We start from the raw sequence: 6,007 nt of genomic DNA, 5'->3' as shown, positions 1-6,007 counted from the left end.
CTGGGAAGCCCTCTGGCGAGCAGTGCAGACCCCATCCCCGGGGGTCCTGGCAGCGCCTAAATTCCGGCTCTCCCGTGAGCCACGGGCACAACCCCCATCCCACCCCGCCTCCCTCATTGGCATGCTGGTGGGGCCCACAGGTGGAATCAAAGCGCTCTGCTGGGAGCCGAGCTGCACAGCGGGGAGTGGGAGCCTTTGTCTCCCCAGCCCTGCGGGAGGAGGGGAGCTGGGGCTGAGAGGACACATTTTGGGGTCCAGAGCCTCCTCCTCACTGCCACAGGCAGGCACAGCTGCAGATAAGGGGGGCAGCCTGAGCCAGTGAGCACCCCCAGTAGATAATGAGCGGCTGGGGGGAAGGGACAGCCTCAGGCACAGCCTGTGGGGGGAAGGCTGCCTCCCAAAGCTCAGTGCGCTTATTAGTGGAAGCCTGGGAGGGGAGGCAGCTAAGTGGGTCAGTCTCCCTCCCCCAGCCTGCCTGACAGGTGTGGGTGGGAGGGAGAACCGTCAGCCCATTGTACCCCATTGAAGTCGGTCCCACTCTGAGTCCCCTTTCCCTTCAACCCCCTCCCTGAGCCCCTGCCCCTCCAACCCACCTCCCAGAGCCCACTTTCCCTCTCTGAGACCCCCAGGTGGCCTCCTCCCCTTCCGGAGCCCCTCCCCTTCCCTGCACTGCCCTCCCCCGCACCAGGTGCTGGCCTCTCAGTCAGCCTCCCCAAGGCACCCTCCAGACTGAGCCACACCTGGGAGAAATTGAAATCTTAGACTCTTCCCCTACCCCCACCGATGAAGCAGACATCCCTGTCCTGGACACGAAAGGCAGTAAAACACGGCTCTACTGGGGCCGGCGGGCGGAGGGCTGTGCCAGAACAAGCATCCAGATTTTGGGGCGGGAGCCAGGCAGGGTGAGGTGTGGGCTCCAGGCCAGGGCTTCGCTGCCCCCCTACCCCCTCAGCTAGTTGTCCCTAGGCACTTCCCCTTGTATCTCCAGCTTCCCTCTTTGCCCCCGCTTCAGTTATGAAGATAATTGTCCTGGCAGATCTATCACAAGAGTAAGGTGGGCGGAGGAGGGATGGATGGGGGTGTACCACAGAGGCAGGGTCTTCTCCCTGCAGGGTGGGGAGGTTCAAAGAGACAGGGTCTGTTGCCTGGCTCCCCTCTCCCAACACAGGATAGAGCCAGATGAGCACAGGATGGGCAGCCTGGCTGGCGGTTGCCCACCCCCACCCCCAGCCCCCCTGCCTCTCCAGCCTTTGGCTGGGCCCCTCCCTGATCAGGGACCTTCTAGGGCTTCCTATTTCCTGTCAAGGCCACCTACTTCAGGCTCTGAGAAACCTCTGGACCGCCCAGCTGGTCTCAGGGCAGAGGGTATGTGTGGTGCTCTGTCAGCCACCTTTGATGTTGCCGGGACACAGTTCTGGGAGGGGCTGAGTGACTGTCCTGGTTCTGCCAAGCCCCACCCCAGCCTGAGGCCCGAGGGGTCCTTATACAGTCATGAATCTCCATCTGACTGCACAAGGGTTAATCTCAGGGTGCCACCCCCTCCCACCACGTGTGCACAAATTCCAGGAACGCTTTCCATTAAGAACGCTGAGCAGATTTCATTTACATTAATAAGAACCAGAAAAATCTGAGAGGGGGGAGGACAGCAGTGTGTGGTTGCTGCTCACGTTCTGTATCTGAGTCTGGTAGAGCCTGAGGGGCTCAGGCTGGGGCTCCTAGTCTTAGAGGAGAGGCCCAGCCCAGTCATTGCTGGGGTACCCAGTCCTAACGGAGAAGCCATCCAGTCCTAGGAGATCCCAGTCTGAGGGAGGAGGCAGAGCCCAGCCGATTCTGGGATTCTGGGCACTCCTAGCCTGAGGAGGTGATCCTAGGGTCTGCCGGCCTGAGGGGATGGCAGAGCCCAGTCTTGGGTGGGAGAGGACACCAACCCACGGAGATGCCTAGGGGCAGGGACAGACAGAGCCCTGGGCTTCCACGAGCTGTGGATGAACCCTATCAGTCAGGGTTTGCGGCAGCCCTTCTCTGAGCCTCAGTTTGCCAGTCTGTTGGAGAAGGCCGCTCAGTCCCGTCCCCACTAAGTGTGGCTGTAAGTAATAGAAGGGAAGGTTTTGAGCTTTGAGTTTTTTCAGGAGCACTACGTCCCCTTCCTCAGTCTCCTCTCCCCCTTCAGCTCTGCATTTCGACACTAGAGCTGAGCGGAGGACTCTGTTCAGTAAGCTCGGGAACCTGTTTAGGGTGGAAACCCCCAAGATCCACCTACCTGTGAAGGGGAAGCCGCAGAGTGACTGCGTGCGTGTGTGTGTGCGCGTGTGCACGCACACGGGGGGTACCTTTGTTCTGCCAGTCCGAGCCCTGCCCCACTGAGGCCTGTGAGCTCCCACCTCCTTCCCAGCTGCCAGACCAAGCTTCCTTTCTTCAAGGGTAGCAAGAGTCTGATTCCCACCCCCTTGGGCCAGAGCAGGTTATAAGTGTGTGCAGGGGTGAGCTTTCATGACTGGACCTGGCCTGCCCATGTACAGGTGGTTGGGAAGAGGTGTGTGTGAGGTTGCATGCTTCACGCACGGGCGGGGTGGGCGCGGGAGGTTGGGGTCTGCAGGCATCTGCGTGTCCTACCCCCACGCATGTCGAGGGTGCTGGAGAAGCACTCCTGACTCTGCTGGATGACTATCCAGGCCTGTGCATGCATGTGCATGTGTACTCTCTCATGCTTGTGCATGCAGTGGGCCACCCCTCAGCCCAGCCTAGGATTTGGGGAGAAAGGAGAAACCCCTGCCCGGGTGCCCCCCAGGATTTGGGCCCAGCCTTGCCTTGCTCCAGGCTGGAGTTCTGGAGTGGGTGACCTGAGGCACTTGGCTGTGCTTAACCCCACCCTTGCACAGCAGGCCGGGGCTCCCATATCTTCACCCTCTTCCAATTCCCTTTCCCCCAATCCTGCCTGAGCAAGGGGTTGGTGTGGGGACACTTAATTGCATCCATGAATCATTCTCAAAAAAGCTCCTGTCCAGCAGCCGAACTCAGGGTGCTGGTGCCTGCCTGGAGCGGGAGCCAGGCCTGGTGGGCGAGGGTCTGTGGGGCTGCTCAGTCTGGCAGGAAAGCCGGCAGGGGTTCCGGGCCAGGCCTCCTGGCCCCTCCTCTTTCCCTGGCCTGCTGCGCCTGGCCTCCCCGCTCAGCATGCAGAATTCACCGGCTGCTCCTTGGCTGTCTTATCTCCTCGGCGGCCAGGGGGGTGGAGCGGAACCGACTCCCCCAGACCTGGTGGGCCGCTCCCACTCCACATTATCTTGCCCCACAGCCTCCTCCCGCCCCTTGCAGCCGCTGCAGACCTTTCCTGCTCCTCTTCCTGGCATCCTCTAGGCCTTGCTTTGTCTGCAGTTGTCTTTTTTCCTGCCTCTCCCTGTCTGTCTTCTCTCTCCAGGGTAGTGGTGGGCGGGTGAGGGTGGTGGTCATCCCCAAGGCCGAGCTTCTCCATCTCTACCGGTCCCTTTGGCTGGCCCAGATGTCAGTTGGGCAGATGTACCTGAGTCAGAACCTAGGCTCAGCACTTGATAGCCTGGTAATTTCCAGCAACTGCTCTGCTTTGAGCCTGTTTCCTCTTTAAACTGGATGAAAATGATTCAGGGACTAAAAGTGGTTCAGAGACTAATCGGATGCAAGGGCCCTGCCCCTGGCTATGCCCCCTGCTGGAAAGTTCCCCCCTCCTTCCAGCTTTTGGGAGGCTGGTTGAGGGCATGTGGGCATCCCCTGCCTCCACCTGAGAGCCCTGGGCAAGCTCAGCCCAAACTTCCTCTGGCTGTAGAGACAGAGGCTCTGGATCCAATGTGGGCTCTGCCAAGGGAGTATTTCTGTGAGTCAATAATCAGGCAAATGGGTAAAGAGAGTGTGAGAGGCAGAAATGCATTTTATCGACCACAGAAATTATTTACCTGGGTTGAAAAGAATTGCTAAGAGACTGAAGCACTTACTGTGCACAGGGCTAGCCTGACCCTTTATCCCACAGCTGGGCAACAACTTCCCTTTCTAGCCAGTGGTGATCCCTGGAGGTAAGGGACCTGGCAAGAACCTGCAGGGGAACTTCCCTGGTGGCCCAGTGGTAAAGAATCTGCCTTACAATGCAGGGGACACGGGTTCGATCCCTGGTCAGGGAACTAAGATCCCACATGCCACGGGGCAACTAAGCCCGTGCACCATAACTACTGAGCTTGTGCGCCTCAACAAGAGAGCCCATACGCTTTGGAGCCTGCGCGCGTCACAAGAGAAAACCCGCACACCACAACTAGAGAGAAGCCCGCGTGCCTCGGCGAAGATCCTGTGTGCTGCAACTAAGCCCCGTCGCAGCCAAAACTAAGTAAATAAATCTTAAAAAAAAAAAAAACCTGCAGGGCCTCTGAGGCCCGAGTTCTAGCCAGGTCCCCTTGAATCTCAGAGACCTGGAAGAGGTCCTAGGATCCTCCAGCACCCCAGGACTTGGTGAGATATGCTCCCAACGAGAGCACCTAAACGAGTCCAGCCCATAAATGATGAAGTGCTGCCACCTGGTGGCCACCAGTAAAACAGCCCTTCTCCAGGGTCCAGTCTCCAGGCCAATCTCCCCCCCATCCCCCCCATCCCACCTGTCCCTGAGGGCATTCATCCTTCGGGAATCAGGATGGCCGATGGAGGGACTCCAGGCGCCCTTGAGACCTCCAGCCAAACTGTGCATGCCTGGGGAGCTTAGCTCAGGCCTGACTGCTCATCTGGGCTTTGAAACTCTTTTGATGCATGGCCACGACATCTGCTCCTGGATGGCCCTCAAAGCCCTGCACATTGCAGCAGCTGTCCCAGCAAAGGGCAGGCTGGACTTGGGATCCCTGGAGGTTCCCTCTAGGTCAGCAAGAGACCCTTCCAAATTCAGAATTTGGGTTTCCCTGATTGGGAACTTTGCACTGCTCTCACAGCACCCCCATCGGCCATGGCTGTAACAGCGGTCCTATGGTCAGGGTAGGCCAGGGCAGGACATGGCACACTCATCCCTGGGCTTGGGGATGGAGTAGAACCTGACAGGCCAGCGGGGGATGCCTGGGCCCTTGGGCTTCAGCCTCAGGTCCTCAGGGGTTAAGAGTCATTTAGCACTACTGGCAGGATCTCCCAAATATGGTCTTCTATGAGAGATCTGAGCCAAAGGTACAGCCTGTCAAACTTTAAGAAATTGGTCCATGGGTTCAGATGCAAGATGAGGGCTGAAGTCACCTGGCTAGGTATGCTGGTGACAGGTATAGCTGTGGAACAGGCTGAAAGTGGGAGAGGGAGCCGCCAGCTTCTCTTGAGGATCTGATCAGAGGATGGACACTAAATTCATGTTTATAGGAAAGCCCATGCCAGTGCAGACAGCAGATGCTGTGGTCCAGAGCTGTCTTCATGGGAGCCTTGAGCAGCAGAGTACGGCAACTATCAGCACCAAGTAGGGCTGGGACCGATTCCTGGTGTGGGGAAGTGAGAGGCTCAAGATGGCTGATGGAGACCTGGCTCTCCTGCCAGGGCTCAGCTGTAGCTTCCCAGGGAAGAGGCTTACACTCACTTGCCCTTTGATGAGCTGGCTATACGTAATTAAGAGCTTCCCAGATTTCATAACATGTGGCCTCACCTGTGTGGCTGCAGCCTTCCAGGCTGGCTGTCAGATGTGTCTAATTAAGCTGCTTGCAACTGCTGCTCAAATGCTGAGAACCAGCGTCTGCAAGGACTCTGGAGTTGGGGATGGTATCTCCCCACGGCTGTCCCTGGAAGATGGGCATATCAGTTGGGCCCTCATTTGTGAGGTTCCCAAGCCTTAGCCCACAGAAGCCCAAGCCTGAGGTTTCTGCATTTGCCTCCACATTTCCCTAGCAAAGCCAGGCTCAACCTCTCTGAGGCACCCCCTAGGAGGCTGGGGTGAGGGCACGTGCCCTGAAAGCTCCTCCTGAGCATTTTTCATCCTGATTTTATAAGGGCCAGGCCTGCCTGAAAACAGAAAAATATGACCATTCACAAAAGC

The sequence above is a fragment of the Tursiops truncatus genome, chromosome 10, assembly GCF_011762595.2.
Source record: "Tursiops truncatus isolate mTurTru1 chromosome 10, mTurTru1.mat.Y, whole genome shotgun sequence".
NCBI lineage: Eukaryota > Metazoa > Chordata > Mammalia > Artiodactyla > Delphinidae > Tursiops > Tursiops truncatus.
Note: the sequence above shows the minus strand (reverse complement) of the source record.